Raw genomic sequence first — 18,069 nt, forward strand, 5'->3', positions numbered from 1 at the left:
TGCTGTAAAAAAGGATAAAAACTTCACAAATGCCTTTGATGATTTGACCTTGGAAACCAAGTCAGATGATCCCTATGACTTTAGGCATGTGAGCAAGAGACACCATCAAAGCACCTAAGTGCTTTACCTTCTTGGCAAATGGAATCCAGGCCAGCTTCTGACAGCGACCAAAAAAATCCCAGAAACAGAAGAGTTTACTACCCCAATCCAGTTTGAGCAGGGATGTGCTTTTATCCGTGTACAGTATTAGGGGTACTCTTTCAACACCCACGGTTGTGGGAGGTTGTTGAAATACTGGCATGGGTGTGGAAAAGAGCCAAAACACTGTGCAGGATCTAGAGAAAAAGGCCACAGCAATGACTTGGACAGCACAGTCTGTTGAGTTAATCAAAACTTATAAAAAATGAGAAATTATTTGATCACAGAGAATGTTTCCTGGCAGGAAATGTCATGGATGAAGGCGCTCTTAATCTAGCAGAGAAATGTGCAACAAATGCCAATAGCTGGAAATGGAAGCCTGGCACCTTCAAATGAAAAAATGAACAGAAATGTTTAACGATGAGAGTAAGCATTAAAACAATTTGCCAAAGAAAGTGGTTGCTTCTTCATATCAAGCTATCATCACATCAAATCTCCAAGCATTTCTAAATTATGAGTTTCTGTTAAACAAGTCCTTTGGCTCCTGATGGGAAATCTGTCCAAACCTAATGGCCCATCCCAAGGACTGCGACTCAGCTGGCTTCAGGAAATTCAGACCAGATGAATTTACTGACTTCCCTAGCCATCATTTTGTGTGTCTTAGAGACTGGTACAGGTTAGTTTAAGTTTTTTCTTATCTACCAGCCTTATTTTTTATCTCTCTTGTAAACAAAAACTTTCTCCAGCTTTTGCCTGTCTGAACTCCACAGGTGAGCAAAGAACTGTCTCTGCATCTTTGGAGATTCAAAGGCAATCTGTCCTTTTGGCTAAGTACCCTGCAATAGCCAGGGATTTTCTTTTCTCAGGCTTCTCCATTTTTCCTGGAAAAAGGGCAATTTCTCTCGATCCATCTTTTTCTCCATCTTAAGCCACAATTGCCAAGTCTCCTGGAAAATATTTTCTAGCTTCTGGAACAGATTATTATCCCTGCTTGGTGCAGATCTTTCTCTGGGTGGTTTTCAGAGCCTCTTGGGGCCCACTACTTCCCATGGTCTGGCAAAATCCCTGACCACCACTTGGGACCTTGGTTTGTTTATTTTAACATTTATAGTGAATAAAATGAAACCAATCAATGCCAACCATTGGTACAGAACAAAAAATTAATATAGACCAAACACATTTCTATCCGCTAAAGAAAGATGTAGAATAAAGGCCTCACCCAGTGTCAAATTAAATAAAGGCCAGAGTTAAAAGTTTTGTCTTGCAACACATTCTACAACTGTTCAAACTCTGTGTCAAGAAGCAATAAATCCCAGAGCCAAGGGCTTGCGGGGAGCAAGTCCTCCTGCCTGGTCCAGAAGCTCAGGCCCAGAGAGAGGCACCAGGAGCATTCTGGTTCATTTTAACAATGGGACAGCAGAAATTGGACAGCCCAGGACAGAGACACTTGTTGGACAGGGTGGCTCAGAGAAGGTGCTCACCTTCAGCAAAGCTGGTGTCTTAAATAAGTGCATGCAACATGGCACTGAGAGGATAACTCACCTCTCACCTTGGCCCTGCCTTTCCCATACTCTGGTTTTGTCCTGCTCTCCTGCCCTGTCTGGGAGGTGGGCTCTGGGTCTGGTGGTCTATACTTTGTCCTTTGCACTTCTCTTCAGAAGTCTTCCTAATCTGGGTGATTTCCATGATCTTTTAAAAAACCAGAAGGCACAGGAATCAAATATCACTGAGGCATTTGGGAAAAGCTGTCTAATGCTTTGCCATGGCATGCACGAAGGCATGGGAGGCTGAAACTGGTGATCTGCCTTGACTTCCCTTCTGGGTCTCTGGTATGACTGCTCACCCCCGTGGGGCTCCTGGGCTTCCAGCCCTTAGCTCCTTGGCTCAGGCAGTGCCAAAGCCATTGTTTTCTGTGCTGGAGCTATGTGGTTTCTGTGCCGGAATTATGAGTAAACCATAAAAAAATATTAACATTTTTGTGTAGACTCATGCAACTTTTTTCCATGAAGACCCTCAAAAATGGCAAAAGTCTTGTCTTGTTATTAACCATACAGAAGGGTATGGTACATGGGTGCCTTCTGAAAGCCACAAAGATTTGCCCAGGAAGAGCATGTTTGCAGACTGAAGAGGTTCTGAAGGACATCGCCTATAAACTCCCACCAAAAGACCTCTGTGAAGGCATCACTAAGCACACACATGTAAACCTGCTTTACAGGCAAATTTTATTCTACAAACACATCTGCTACTGCTCTTAAGCAGTCATGAAGCACGGCTATATTGTCAATAAGATTGGGGCAAAGTCCCACCACGGTGCCACTTTTCACCAGGAGTGGGTGCCTCTTCCATCCTGGAGCAAGAGTGGTGGTCACCACTGGGGCCCACTGGCTTCACCAGGGCCTCACCCAGGGCCCCAGAAATGCTTCCTGTGCTCTCCTACCAGGAAACACTCTTGTACATGAGATCCCCAACACTTTATAAAGGGCTTTCAGCCTTAGCATGTGTATCAGCACTTTGTAAAGCACATGGGGATGGAACCACACATGCCAAATGCTTTGAGCAGTGAGACTGATCAGTGATTCAAGGTTTGTCCTGAGGAAAGGCTTGCTTTCATAGAAGAGTGGGCTGCTGTCACTCCTGTTTGAGCAGCATTCATTGCTCAGGGGCTCAGATGTATCCTGTGGAATCCAGACACACCACCACGTGTTTTTGGGGCTGGTGGGTGGACATGTGCCCACTGGAGAGCCCAGCCATACAGATGCTCAGTGATTAAGCTGGACTCCTACACACTTGTAAGGTACACAAGGCTCGTGGAGAGCCTGCCAAGTTCCTCAAGTAGTAACAGTTCATGGCACTCCTGAGATATCTGCCAGATGCCGACACGGTGTTCTGAAGTTCCTATTTCAGGACATAATTTTAAAAATACTTCTAGCTCAGGATTTAGATGCCAAAAAGCATTTGTGTATGAATTGTAATGTAAACCAAAAACCCAACAGGAAACATCAGAGCCTTCTCCTTTTGTAGATACCTTGTGACTAAGGAGTTAGGAAAATATTCTTTTATTGGCAAGAAAACAAATACATTTTACTGTCCCATATGTGTAAAATGAAACAACCAATTAACATATATCTGGCAAAGAAAGAATATTCTTACCTTCCAGCATTGCCCACACATCCCACATTTTATATTGATTGCAACATTTATGAGTATTGCACAGGGGGCAGATGGTGAGCACTCTGCTGAGCCCTGAGTTTGGCTGACACAGAGACATGGCACTTTTAATAACAGAATCAGCAATTCAGCTCAAGCCTGAATTTTCTTACATTTCTGCAGCTTACATGAGGAAATCAAAAGCTTTATAACATAGTCGCTTTCATATAATAAACTGGCTGACATAATCACTCTCACAGTGCTGATATAATTCTTATCCTTTCAGTAGGTATCAAAATTAATTGCAGTAGGGAAAAGGTCCCAAGAAGAGATCCTTGCCTCACACAGAATCTACATTTGTAAATTCAAGTTCAATAGCCCATTGGTGCATGTGTATGTTGCATGTGTGTGTTTTCAGCACATTGGCTCTTTGAAGGGGGCGTTTTGGCTTTTAAATCTTTTCTCAAGTAAGATTCAGATAGCCCTGAGGAAGTCTCAAACCTAACAAAACACTAGCCCTGCTTTTCCCAGTGTGTTTTCACAGGGGAAATGCAAAGACAACAACAGTGTGAGCAGAAGAATGCAACTCCCACCCCTGCAGCAAGCCATGCTCAATGCACGTTTTCAGCCTGGCCACACAAGCCTCAGGGCCAAAGTAAAGTATGTATTTGTTGTTTGTGGGGTATTGTCACTGGTTATTTGTAATAGCTGAATAGATTCAAATGCCCTGTGCCACCATTTTGATCCCTGTCCCATCTTCTTCATCAAGTTTGCATATACTGGGCCCCTGAGCACAGTAATAAGCCTTGATCAGCCTCAGCTGGAGCTTCCAGCTGAGGGGCCAAGAATCCCCATTTCAACCCAGCCCAGGGCTGTGATGCCCTGGCTGAGCAGTAATGGAGGCTGCTGTTCTCTTATCTGTGGCTGCTGCTGTACATTTTATTTGTCATGGGCCTCATCGATCCAGACCTCAACCAGCAGGCTGATATCCTGGCTTAATCCAGCCTAGTTGTTGTGGACCTTCCTGGCCATTATTAAACCTGGTCTTAACCCTGACCTATGGACTGAATTTCCAGCTTGACCTCAGACCTGTTTTGTCACCATGATCCTGCCTCATGAGCCAAGGTTTTGGCTGGTTCCAGCAATTGTCTCCAGGTTTGTCCTGCTTGCCTCATTTGGACCCTGTTTAGGGAGGCGGGTCCTGCTGAGTCTAGGTTCCCATTGCCTCCTGGATCACCCATTTTTCACTGGGTAACGATAAGAAAGAGCTTTTGAACAGCCTTTATCCTTCACAGCTGTGTGGGGAGCTGCTTGTTTTTGAATTAGAACAGTGGGAATTTTTTTAATTGGGAAGGTAGACTATAAAGTGTAGTTTGAATGTGTCTCTGTCCTTTTCTCTTTTTACTGTTTTTGCACTAGCTTGAATGTGTAACCAGCTAGTTTTCTGAGACCTTTGTTAGCAACCAGTTTAATGTGCAGGCACCAATCTGAATATTATGGGAGTTTAGAGGTCTTGAGGGTGGAATAAATTGGTTTTAAAAGCAATAGCAATTGCTCAAAGGATCATGTTGCAATAATAGATTTGAAAGTTGTGAGCGATGCAGTGATGAGAGCTGAGGATGTAGATGAAGCATTTAGTGGGCTTATGGGAGCAAAACAGGTCATGATTATTGCGTTGACAGAGGTAGTTTGTGGAAGCAGCTGACACCTCTTTAAAGCTGGGGATTTCAATCCGTCCATGGCTACCATGAGACTTGGGAAGGCTTCAGGAACACCACTCAGTCACACTGATGGATGAGGCAAGGAGGAGAGCCTGTGTCTGTATATTCGGGAGAGCTCTGCACTGGCTGGCACAAATGCTGCTGTGATAAATATAAAAATAGTTAAATAGTAAATGATGAAGATAGGTAAAAAAAGAAAAGGGGACCCCAAGTAAAAGGAGCTCTAAAGAGATCTACATGAGCCTGACAGAAGAAACCACAGCCCAGACCTTTCAAATGAGAGTCAGGTGCCTGAATAACTTTTGAGATGTCAGCCACAGTCTGGAGATATAGAAAAGGAGCTGGCAGTCTACTAAGCTACTTCTTAACAGACTGCTTCTCTTCCAGTTTGAGAGGAAGCATGAAAGGCTGTGTCAATATTTTTCAGGATGCTATTGGGAATTTCTCACACTTTTATTTACTATTTCATAATGTTTGCATTGTGGTTTACATGTGGTATGTACACTGGAAGTAACTTCACATTCTAGACAGTTTTTTTGCCGTTTTTGTATCATCAAATCAAGACCTTGATATCCTCAAGCTCCTTGTCAGGACCACACTTTTGCAGCAATGGTCTGTATCTTTAAAACTGAATAGTTATTATTAGCTAAAGCTGAAACATATTCAGTCAATGAGATTCTGGTTTGGAGATGTTATGGATGGTATGTAAAATGAAGTACTGACAACTGACTAAATAGCCCAGCAATGAAATTCTATTCATAAACTCACGCTCACTAGTTTCCAAACTATTGCTAATGGCAATATCTTTATGGATGTCAACTAGGCAGGAGTGGGAAGGCAGAAAAACAAGAATCACTAAATTGAACTTGAATGTGCATACATATAGAAGCATAAATCCATGTGTTTACTTTCACAGGTGAGATAATGCCATATCTGTTCTGAGTGTAGTTTTTCTGCTGTTCCCTCCATACAAATGGCTCTTAAAGCAACTATGAGACACTATAGGAGATGAAGGGAGGAGCGAGGGAGTGTATGACCCAAGAGATGTGAATAAATCATGTGAACACATCCTGTGTGGGCAGTTTGAGCTGGCTCACAGGCAGCACCAGATAAATCTGTCCCACAGAGGATGCTACTTTGTGCTCTACCCTCTGGCTTTAATGTTTCCCAAGCATCCTGCTGGCCCTCAAATGGCTGCAAGGGCGGTTGTGAAAGTGCAAGCCAAAGATAAGCAGTACAAAGTGTCCACAGGCAGGCAGAGCAAGATCTGAATGGATATGAACTTTTGCTATTCATCTTAGTGGCATGTTATTACTTAAATGATGCGGCATTGTGCATTTTAATGTTGTTAACTATATCGTTGCTGGGTAAAACTTGCAAGGTAAAACTGAACTGACATGTAATACAAAGGTATATAATGGTCACTCTCATTGGCTTTGCATCATGGTAATGTCTCTGAGTTTGATATTTGCATTATAAAGGATTGTCTTGAAACTATAAAATAAGCTGGTATTGTGACTGTTCTACTGCTTACCTGGCAACCTGCTTTACATTACAATTTGACATTACTGTGACCATAAGATGATATATTTCAAGCCAGTGAGGAAATAAAGGTAGGCAGGGTGATAATATTGGTCTTTAGGAAAGCAGATTTCATCTTCTTCAGGCTACCATGGGAGGCTGTCATAGAGCACTGTGAAGAAGCTTATATTTGTTTGGTCTTCAAGAATCTCTTTGGATTAGAAGTACTCAGAAATTACCAGCCCTGGCAAGGGACTGGCTTTAGAATGGGGAACTCCTGACTGAAATGAAATGCATCCTTTGAGGTTTTCCAAACTTGACTGGTCAAACCTTTAAGAACCTTAGAAGTTACCCCTGCTTTGCGCAGCAGAGGTGGGGTGGTCCAAAATTCCCTTCCAACCTGAATGAGTTTTGTGTTTATGTTGTGCCATAAATGGGTATGTCTTTAAAAGGCATATTCATTTCAGTTAATGAATGGAAGGGTCCCAGCCATCCTTTGAACTGGATATGCTGCTGCCAAGTGAAAAAGAAAAGTCTCTGATAGTCAAATATGATGGGGATAAGTCCAGTACAAATGACTTCATGTTTGCAAATTGAGGAATTGTGTAGTGTATCAGGCAACAGAAGTCCTCATTTTGCCTTTCTGTGCGAAAATGGGATTTTAAGACTTGCACCCATTGTCTTTGACTGGTTGAATAAGCCATCTGATTATTCTGCTCATTCTTCCAACGACCTTTTTCCTATGCTGCTTCCCGCTGTAATACAAGATACAGACTTCATGGGATAGCCAAGATCAGTAAAAATCATGCAAGTAAATGCAGACAGAAAGGTTGATGTGTGCTTTGTACAGTGTTGTATCTTGATTATTCTGAAAGTTTTGAGGCAGAACCTGTGTCATGTTTCACTAGAGGAAGCAGGTGTCTCTTCCCCAAGCAAAAATACCACAGCTCTTTAAAGGCAGACACAGATGTCTCTCATGAGTTGCAAAGCACTTTGACAAAGTGTGGCATCTAGAAATGCTTATTTCTTGTTACTTTCCACTGAAAATATGTGTGTTCTTCACAACCTAAAGTGGTGTGATGGGACTCCAAGCTGGCTAGAATCTTGAGGCAGATCTGAGTAAATCTTTTTCTTAAGTTAACTGTTCTCAAAACTGTAAAAGAGCTTTTAAGTACAAATCCAAGTTTTATTTTAACAGAAACTAGATCCCACAGCCTGAAAAACAGATAAAACTTAGAGTGAGACAAAACAGAAATGAACCTTTTGGAAACCAAATTTCTTCTTGCCTGCTATGTCCTGGCAGAAAAGGTCCTTTTTTTAGGCTTTCTCTCAGTTTAGCAGCTCAGGAACTTTCTGTACTGCAACAAAATCTCCTCTGAGAAGGTCTTTGAAACTATCACTCTGAAAATATCACTAAGCCCATCACTGAGGCTTGGTTCTGCTTTTCTCAGCACTTTGCCAGTCTCTGAGTTCTCACACCTGCAGCATAGGGTCTTTCAATTTTATTCAGTGTTCAAGTATTTTAATTTTATTGCCTTTTAACTAGATTTTTATATAGTATGTTATCTAAAAAACTCACCTGAAGAATGAAAGAGGCTGATAAGAGGAGAGCTGTCTGGCTGGGGGTGGAGTATATAAACCATCAAAGGAAGTATATTTTAAGACCACCTTGGCACTAAACATATGTGGTGAAAGAGTTCCATGTAGAGAGAAGTAGCTCTGTATTTTTAGGGTTTGTTTCCTTTTTATTTTGTTTTTATTTAGCTTTAATGTTTAATACCTTAAAAGGTGCACAGAGCATGATTGGAAGAACTGACCTGTGGAAGAGATTGCTGTGGTTGTCAGAGAAGGGCAGAGTAATTAAATTCTTCAGAAAGGGTTGCTGGAGATGAGGTGAAGAAGCATGAAGGGCTGGCAGAAATACAAACTGAAATGGAGAGATGATTTTACCATATGATATGAGGTTTTGGAGCAATATTGTCAATAGTGTAAGATATTTATAATTATAATCTTATACATCGACTTGTAAAATGGTAAATTGCATGTAGGAAATTAGCTGATAAATATATGTTAACATAAGAAAATAACTTTGCTCACAGGCACTTTTTTAGTGAAGACCTTCAAGAGACATGCAGATTTTTTTCAAATTCTTAGTTCATTCAGTTTAGTGCCATGTACTGCCACTGGTTGTTGTAAGGCTGCTCTAGCCCCCAGTCCTGGCTTTTACCTAAAAGTACTGAAGGAGTTTGGTACTGAAAAATACTGAAAGAGTTTAGTACGGAGAGACTAAAGAGTCTCTCAGTACCTATTTAAAGTGGTGGCTCCAGATGGAAAAGAAAGAAGTATACAAACACCTTTCTTTCTTTCTTTTCCTTTTGATTTGAAAGGACTGTGTGCATAGAAAATGGTGCAGAGGGTTTGGTCATTCCGCTCTGAACCACAGACATCTGAGCAAAGGGAAACCCAGCCCCTGCCTGGCTCTGCCAGCAATGACAGATCCGTGCCTGTATGGCTCATCAGAATTGATGATGTTCCACCAGTGGTTGGGGTGGCAAGACAGAGACCAGGTCAGGCCAAGGCTGAGGAGGGTTCTGAGAGTTTCTATGGAGGAGTGGGAGGTCTATGTGTGAGGGAAGAATGGGGTGCCCAGCTGCAAGGCACAGTGGCAGGTTAGGAGTCTCGGAAAGGGCAGAGTCACACATGGCAAGTATTTGTGTGGGAAGCTCAGAGAGCTACTCCTTAATGAGTTTGCAGTGTGCCAGGCCTTAGATTGATGTGAGTCAACCTTTTGGTTTTTAATCTCTTCCTCTGCATGCATAGTGACTATTCATGAGGGGATTACAGTGAAGTATCCTGAAACTAAAAGGCATGTTTGGGATTTCATGGCTACAGGAGTAAAAGTTAGGGGCAAGTTTGGATAGTGCAAGCAGCCTGCAGCCTTGTTTATGTTTTTTGCTCAGTGTCACACTCCTACTCACATTTATCCTAACACATACTGCAGCACCAACTCTAAAAGTTCAGCTGCTGTTGCCAGTATGTAAATTAAACACCTCACATGGGTGGCACCTCTTCAGGATCACCTTGTTCTTACTGCTCAAGAAGTCGGGTAATGGGAGCAGGTGATCACATCAGCTGAGAAAGTAGAGGAGCCAGTATCTTCTGCAGATCTAATGTTTTAAATGTTCTAAACAAGCACATGCCTGCCTTGGTTTACTCTGGAAGACCATATAATACCCATCTGTGTAACTGCAGGATTACTGCCTGCCAAAATGAGACTCCTGTGAAGCTGAAGTTTTATGTAGCTCCAGGTACCTCAGGCTTGCCCTTGTCTCCAGAGCACTTTTTGCAATGCTTCATATTTAAACCTATGTACATATGCTCAGCAAAACAAGATCCCTTCCCTGGGGGGTGTGGGGAATGGGGGCATGGCAGCTGACTACCAGCCTAAGAAAGAGGGAAATGAGTCACAGTCATTAAGTAGGTCACTTCCACTTTGTGCAACCCTGCTCTTCTGGTACTCAGGTTAATCTCTGAAACAAGGAACTGTCTGGGCTCAAGTTTTCATCTGAGCTTGCCGTTTCTGCTCCAGAAAAGTGGGGAAAGCAAGGAAAATTTCCCTGGTTAAAAATTGGTGCCTTCAGCTGATGAATATATGACTGTGGATTCTAGTGAAACTCTTTTAACTCCCTCTAGTTGAACATGTGGTTTAGTTTTGTTTTGTGCATCGATGTAGCTTCCTAACAAAAAAAACCCCAAAAAAACAAAAACACACACACACACAGACAAAAACCCCAAACCACACCAACCCTCTGTAGCAGCTGCATTGTCTTCCGCTAATATTTTCTTCTCTTACAGTAAAACCTAAGCAGTTCAGCAAAAGATGTAAACCTTTACTTTCATGTCAGATCATGTCTTTGAAATGGTGAGTTTCTGTTGGAAGACAAGTTTATCCATGGCGAGTGGGAGGTTGTAGTGTTAGATCTTCTTTCAGGAAGCTTCTTTGACTCCAAACAGAGGGTCAAAACATTTTGGTCATCAAAGTTCTCAAACCAGCAGGTTCAAAGATTAAGATATAACAAAGAGTTTTGCCAATAAATTTCTCAAAGATGAGGGAAGGATATTACTATTGTCATTGTTTTGTTGTGGCAGATAGACTGCTGGCCTGAGACATTATCCTTGCTGAAAAACTGATGAGAGTTCAGTTTTGAAAAGTGGGTGTTTCCTCTGCTTTTAGTATTAGGCTTTTGTAAGGAAACACACAGAAAAACCCCCAGCCAAAACCCCACCATCATTTCTCATATTCCTGTTGCTTTCCTGGTAGACCTGTGTCACTGAGTGTGAAGCAAGCTGCTGCTTCATTTTTTATCCTGCCCTTCTAGGAAACAGTTGCTTTAGGACTGATTCTAGTAACCTGATACCACTTGATGTATTTTTGCTGGAATATGGAGCCTGAATAAATTGCACCATAAGCAAATTTCTTTATAATGGAAGGATTGGGAAGCTGCAGCTTGGCAGGCCATTTCATTGGTGTGGCTTTTTTAAGGTGGATTTTCCAGATCTTTTTAACAGATGATATTGTGGACTTTTTCAGAGGGTATTAGGAATACGCAGTTGCCACTGTTTCTAGAGCATCCCACCTTGGCTCCCACATTTGGAAAAGCCTGACAGATACCACTGTACAATCTGAAAGGAAAAGTTGCTGTTATTTGCACTTTCCAATGTGCCTGATTATGTGTCAGTGTTGCACGAGCCCACAGACTCCTGCTGAAATTGATTCCCATCACTGCAGACTCAAATACAGATCAAAAGTTTGATCTTTCCTCTCATAAACTGAAAAAAATGCACAAAGCGTAGCAAAACCCAAGTACCACATTCATTAAACCAAAAAACCATTCCTCTCTGGCAGGAACATAGTAGCTGATCTGGGGACTTATTTAGATGGAGGATGAGCAGATGTGCAGTGACTCTGCAGCACGGTGTGATGCAGGCAGGGCTCTTCCAGTGCTGGTCCTGACAAGGAGCCAGAACCAAGCTGTAGGTAGGAGAATTTCCTCCCAGCTGAGCAAAACCTCTTGTGCACTATGGTTACAGTGAGATCAACCAAACCAGCTGGATCCACTGCCCAGAGTGCATCCCAGGGCTCTGGGCTGGTGAGAGCCTTTGTGTCCTCTGACTGATGTCCTGAGACACTCAGCACCTCCTGCTCTGCCGGGGGCTGGCACTGCCTGGCTCAACACATGGACAGAATGGTGGCCTTTGCCTCAGGCCTTTCCAGGGTGCCAATGCTTTCCCTAAGACTTCCTGACAGCTCTGAGAAAAACAATTCCTCAAAAGGCCAAGGCTTATTTGTGCTATCAGTAGGTGATGCCATCCCTTCCTGCATTCCAAAACAGAGAGTGGGAAGCCCTGGCCGGTGACTTCCACATGGAAAGTGCTTTCTAGAGAGTTTAAGACTTGCATTGTTTGCCTGGCAGGGGCTGAGGCACTGGGGAATGCTCTGAACTATGAAGACCATGCAAACTCTGTCACCACATTATCCCAACTGGAGAGCTCTGCTACAGCTCATTAATGCTCTCAGGCCACTCAGACTTGATTTTGTTGTCATTACAGCATTATCTGTCCCTGAGATATTGCAGAGTAGTGCACCTTCCAGCAGCTCTTCCTCTCCCTGCTGCACGTTGCGCATGGCTGAGCTGCTTGTCTGGCTGTGCCACGTGGGAATTTCTCCTGATAAGGCAAACCTTCATGTTCTGCCCAGAAACGGAGCCTGGCCCTTAAGAATGAAGGAAAGAAGGAGATTTGCACTTTGTTCCTTCCACTAGAAAGAATGCTGCCCAGTGGTCAGATTGAAGTAAACACAAGATAGGGTGCTGGAATGCAACTCTTGCCTTATCAGCTCCTGGCCCCTGCCTCAGGAGCCCTCTGTCATCTCATAACATTTATTACAGGCTTACCAGGCATCAGAAAGGGTTCTGGGTTTTGGGCTTCTGCTGCTAAATAACTTCTGTGATGATGAATGAGTAATTTAAACTTACAGCACCTTGCTTCATTATCTCCAAAACTCTTAACAGGAGTTTCACTGGGCTCCCTGGAAGCTCAGTGTTCGTAAATTGCTTTAAGAGTCTTTCCTGAAGTATTTTCTTGTTATGTGCACAGAGTGTAATAACCTCAACTTGAGATTATTATTCCAGAGCCAAGTGGTAAACACCAGCTCAAATTCACATTGTGTGGGATTGTCTGCCCTGGAATGGGGTGGCTGCATTGGTACTGTGCTGCTGCTTTTTGCCTTGTTTTCCTCTAGGACCCATGTAGCATAATTGTGGCCATGAAAACTGGCTTTTCTTTTAGGACAGTTTTTGGGTTCAAGGGCTTTGAAATGAGCAGATCTTCTGTTAAATTACTCAACTTACTTTTAAAAGGTCCTTTAAAAATAGTTTCAGAGGCTCCTTTTTGAAGAAATTGTTACAAGAAACTAAGCCATGTATCTTCACATAATAATTATGATAATTAGATCCTATCCCTTAGTCTTATGCTTAACTATTCAAAAATGAGGGTATAGCCTTACAAAAGCCCTTTTTAATATATGTTTAGAATATGTGGCAACCTGATTTCTCCAGGCAAAAGATCATTTCTGCTGCTTTCTGACTGCTAAGGAGAAGCTGTTCTTTGCTTGCAGGAGGGATTTCCCTAAAACTCAGCACCTGGGGATCCCAGACACTGACACTTTTGTCCTATGGGTTACCCAAACACCTCTGGCTTTGGGGGCTGCCTCAGCTCATCTCAGCTGGCAGGTACCCATGGCCACTATGTTTAGAATAAAGTTTTTTATATTTTATTAGTAATTTCATAATCTGCAACCAAGAGGAGGTGTGTTATAAAATTAATTTTTCAGATAATTATTTGTCTCCCAGATTCTTAAGTAGTGGCTGCTGTGATCATATTTTCATCACGGCTACCTTGCTCTCTACAAGGACCAAAAAGTAGATGTGAAGCAGGAGGTGCAGCTGAGGGGTGAAATGTGTCATTTCACTGTAGCTGTGCAGAAAACAGTTGCTGCAAACAGGGAAGAAGCTCAGCTTTTACAGAGGGGTGGATGGTGAAGGAGCCAGGGAGGTACCTAGCACAGAGATACAAATTTAGGGCAGTAAAGGCCTTCAGCCACAGGGATTCCCAAAGGTCCCTCACATGTGAAGATCTGCTGTGTTTGTGCTCTAATAAAAGAAGATTATCTAGGAAGCAGTTTGCTTGACTGAATTCTACTCTTAATTTTTGTCAGGGTTTTGGGTTTGCTGGCTTGATCTAGATCCTCATGTTGCAAATGTAAAATGCTTCACTTTTGTGACTTTTTCTTTGGTGTCCAGAGTTCTGAGAAAGAGTTAAATTATCCCATATGGGCACACTTAGGAAAGACAAGGAAAGACTAAAACTAGGAAGAGTGCTTTGGTGGAAAACATGGAATGTCTCTGACAACGTGTGCCAGGTGACAGAAAATTGGTTATGTGGGATTTTTCTGGCAAAGCCAGTCCAAACAAGATTCAGACATAAGATGAAGTAGTCACCTAAGGCTGCTTTGAGACAGATATGCTGATGATAGACTGTGGGGCAAGTTTTCAAATGGGGTGAGGTCCATGCCCAATAGAATAGTTCAACTGGTCACTTTCCACTGAATAAATTATTCCTGTTCTTCAGGAGAAAAGGCACCACTCTCAAAGAGCAGAACCTGGTTGATGGGTGGCCCTCACAAGGTTCTGCTGCAAGAAAAGCTGCAAACTTTGCAAAATGGAGTGGAAACCAGCAGCTCTTGTTTCAGTGTAGCAAAGCATTTGTCATTTCCATTTCAAGACAGATGAACTTTTGACAGATAACCACTCATTGGGGCTCTATATACCCCATGGTAGCCAGAGTGTGAGTGCTTGACACGTGCTGTCTTTCCAGAGACTTTGCTTCAGGAGAAGTGCAGTGAATGTTGACATCTGAGAGTTCATGACAATTTTTTAAGGCCATGAAAGAGTTAAGTACATGTAGGCATTTGTATATATTTGTACACTTGCACATGCACTTATGCATTCAATATATTCAAAGAGGTTGAAAATTTTTAGCAGAAGTTGTGCAACTCGATCTGTGTGACAGCAAATAAAATTATTAAGTTTTGAGGTTTCTTAATTTTTATCATTTTTAGTAAACATTTTTAAAGGACCACCTTTAAAATCCTGTTAAATGCTTGCATTTGCCTAAAATGGTTTGTTTCAGTAAATGAACATGCCTATGAATTGACTAAGTTTGTTTTTGGTGGTGTAGGAGCATTTGTGTTTCTGTTTGCTGAGTTTTCACTCTGGGAAAAGCAAAAAAAAAAAAAAAAAGGGCATTTTCTCCTGGAAAAGATTCCTCATATACAATTTTTTTACTAACTTTAATAAAAAGTCAAAGAAAAGAAAACATTCAAGTCTCTTGACTGTTGCCAGCCCCTGCTGCTGCTATTTGTTTATAGTTTATTCCTTTATTTTTATTATTACTGGCCATTTATTAGTACTGTAGTGGTGCCCAGATCTTCCCCATGACGATCGTAGGCGCACGTACAAGGCTCATAAACAGAGGAGCTGATACCATTCCTTCCATGAGGAATCCCAGCACAGGCAGCCGACCTGGAGCCAGGAAGTGCAGTACAATAAAATCCCATCCAGGCTTTGGGGTACATTTATGAGCAAACACAACCAGGGAGGGTTTGGAAAAACCGCTGGCAGTCTCAGGTCTGCCTGCTATGGGGACACCATTTTATCCTTTCCTCTTGGAATAGAAAGGGACATTTCTCAGGCCAAATAAAGGCTTGTAGTCAGCCTGCAGAGGTGGCCAGTGAGTGGGTTCTCTACCTTTAGACTGTGGGTCTGGGGAATGTGAGCAGTGCCCCAGCAGCCCAAGTGGGCATGAAATTTGGAGCCTGGCATCAGCAGATGCTTTGTTTGATGGCCCCACCACAATGTGCCACCCCCTCTGCAGGGACAGGAAGGACCTAGGCTGGAAGGGCAAGGTCCAGCCACTGTTTTGGGAGCCTGGGTACATTTCTTCCATTTTGAGGATTTGGTAGGAGACACCAACATGGACCCTCAGTAAGGGAGAGGGTTTGTGAAGGCAAGAACTTATGCAGATTTGTAGCTTAAGCCAAAAAAAAAGCTAAGTCAGATAACCAGTTATACCAGTGGATAAATTCTGGGAGGACTTTGAGGAGAGAAGTGTGTGGACCTGCGCTATTTTGAGAGTGTGGAAGGATTGAGAAAGAACTGGTGATATTTAATGGAAGGAGGGAAGATACTAGGTCCACTGAGACTGGGAAGAGATTTCCTCACATACTCATATTTCCTCACCTACTCACTTCTGTGTGAGACAGCCTAGTTACTCAGAGGGAAGATAATCTCAGCACAGCAGAAATGAAATCTGTGATTTTTTTTAAATACACAGAGGTTGGGGGGAAGGTTTTAAGAGGCTGCAGATACCCTCTATTAGAATACAGTAACTACAAATGTAATAAAGTTGTTGAGTAGAAGGAATGCAGGTGTAAATGTCGGGACTGAGTAACACAGGGATCAGTGCATTTGCAGTAAAAGAAGTACTGGGCAGGACTGTGAGGGCTCAGCTGGTAGAAGTGGAGAAAGCCTGAAGTCTGAAGTTAGAGAAAATTGATAGAGTAAAGTAGCTAAGGCTGCTGGGGCACTGGAGTGAGACAAGGATGTTGGGATGCAGCAGAAGGGTCGAGATCACAAAGCCCAGACATCTTCAGATATAAATAAAAGTAATTCCCTGGAAGCAAATGGACTTGGTGTGATGTTCATTAGGTGAGGACAGAGAGGGAATGAAAGACTGGGATGATGATGCAAAAATGATCTCTGGAACAGAATTCATCTTTAAACCTGCTAGATAATGTCTGGCTTGGGCAGGTCTGTGCAGTCAGGGACACCAACAGCAGGACGATAATTCCCTGCCTGCTGGTGGTGAAGCTGAAGGGACTGAAGTGAGTTATTCACTGTAGCTTTTTGTTAACAATGGCATAACATTATTCCTGTAATGAGCTCAACTGGTAAGAACTGTTTGTAGTTCATTCAATGTAAATTAAGCCAGCAATAAGTAAAATATAATCAGGTATGTTACAAATGTTAATTAACACATTAGAAACATAGAGACAGTCATTGGCAAACAGAATTATAAATGTTTAAATAATGCAATAGTTGCAGAATGAGATGTAAATGAAGTCAAATGGACAGTCTCAGCGACAAAAAGTTTTTAACAGGTAAGAAAATCAGCAAGAAAACAACATTCTGCAGTGGGCTTGGGGAGAGCAGTATTGCATTGCCATATATCAGATGTTTTGTTTCTAAAAAAGCAGCGATTCCTGCTGTTTCACAAGAAAAACAAAAAATAGAACATCCATGTTCTTTCTGTGAAAGAAACCATATCTGCAAATTCACCACAGCAACTCTGGAAGAGCATGGAAAGTTATGCTTTTTGATTCAATAACCTGCCTTGAGAAGGCATAAAATACATTGTTCACAACAACTATTGATACTATTTGAAGGATGAAATCCAAGTAAGCTCAGCCATCTATTGCAAACAAGGGTGAATTGGTCTGTTAAACTTACAGTTTGTTTACAGTTGTTATATAGTGGCCTTGTAGCATGAAAAATGTGATTTGTTGGAATGCATTTCTTTATGGTGTGTTTCTTTTGGCTCTTGGGAATTCTCCTGTGTCTCAGATCATGCCCAATAAAGAAAAGGTTCTACCTGAAGTATTGCTGTTGTCACATGGCATTTATGTTGCTGATAAACAGCAAAATATTTGATCAGCACCTTATTCTAAGGCCACTGTGAAGCAATACACAGTTTCTGAAACAGAACTAAGTGGCCTATCCTGTATTTTAAGCCTAAAATCTGAAAAATTATGTGTGAGATTGGAGTCGTTTTGTTCTTTTCGTGTGTTTGCTCTGTTATCCTTTCCTGGCAGAACCAAGCTTCTGTGTGTGGGAGCTGCTATGCTGAAGTCTGGAGCTTCATTTCTAGCACAGTCTTCTAGCTGGGGAGAGCTGTACCTCCTCACCATCCAGCTAAGTCAGGTTTTTACATGGCCCCTGCAAATAGATTATCTTGCTGCCATATCTAAATATTTAATTCCTAGATTCCAAACTCAAAGAGCATCTGTCAGTGTTATCTTTAAAGGCCCCATTGGGAAAGGAGGAAGAACTCTCCTTCTTTCTTACCTGGCAGATATTTTCTTCAGAATAAGATCCTTCTGTGTATAATTTGGTTAAAAATAAGAAAAACCCTGAAGACAGGATAAATGAAGTTTCCTGGTTTGAAAAATGCATTTTATATTCTGTATTTTTGAAGATCTTTTATTGCACCTTTTTTCTGTTTGATTGTTTTGTTTTTGTTCGTGGAGAGGAATTCAAAGGAATGAAATTAAGCCTCTGAACCAGTACCAGTAATCACATTAAACATAGGATAATTGAACTAGCAATTTCCCCCAGCTGTAGGCAGTTTGTGAACTGCCAGGCAA

This window comes from Zonotrichia leucophrys, chromosome 3, assembly GCF_028769735.1.
Source record: "Zonotrichia leucophrys gambelii isolate GWCS_2022_RI chromosome 3, RI_Zleu_2.0, whole genome shotgun sequence".
NCBI lineage: Eukaryota > Metazoa > Chordata > Aves > Passeriformes > Passerellidae > Zonotrichia > Zonotrichia leucophrys.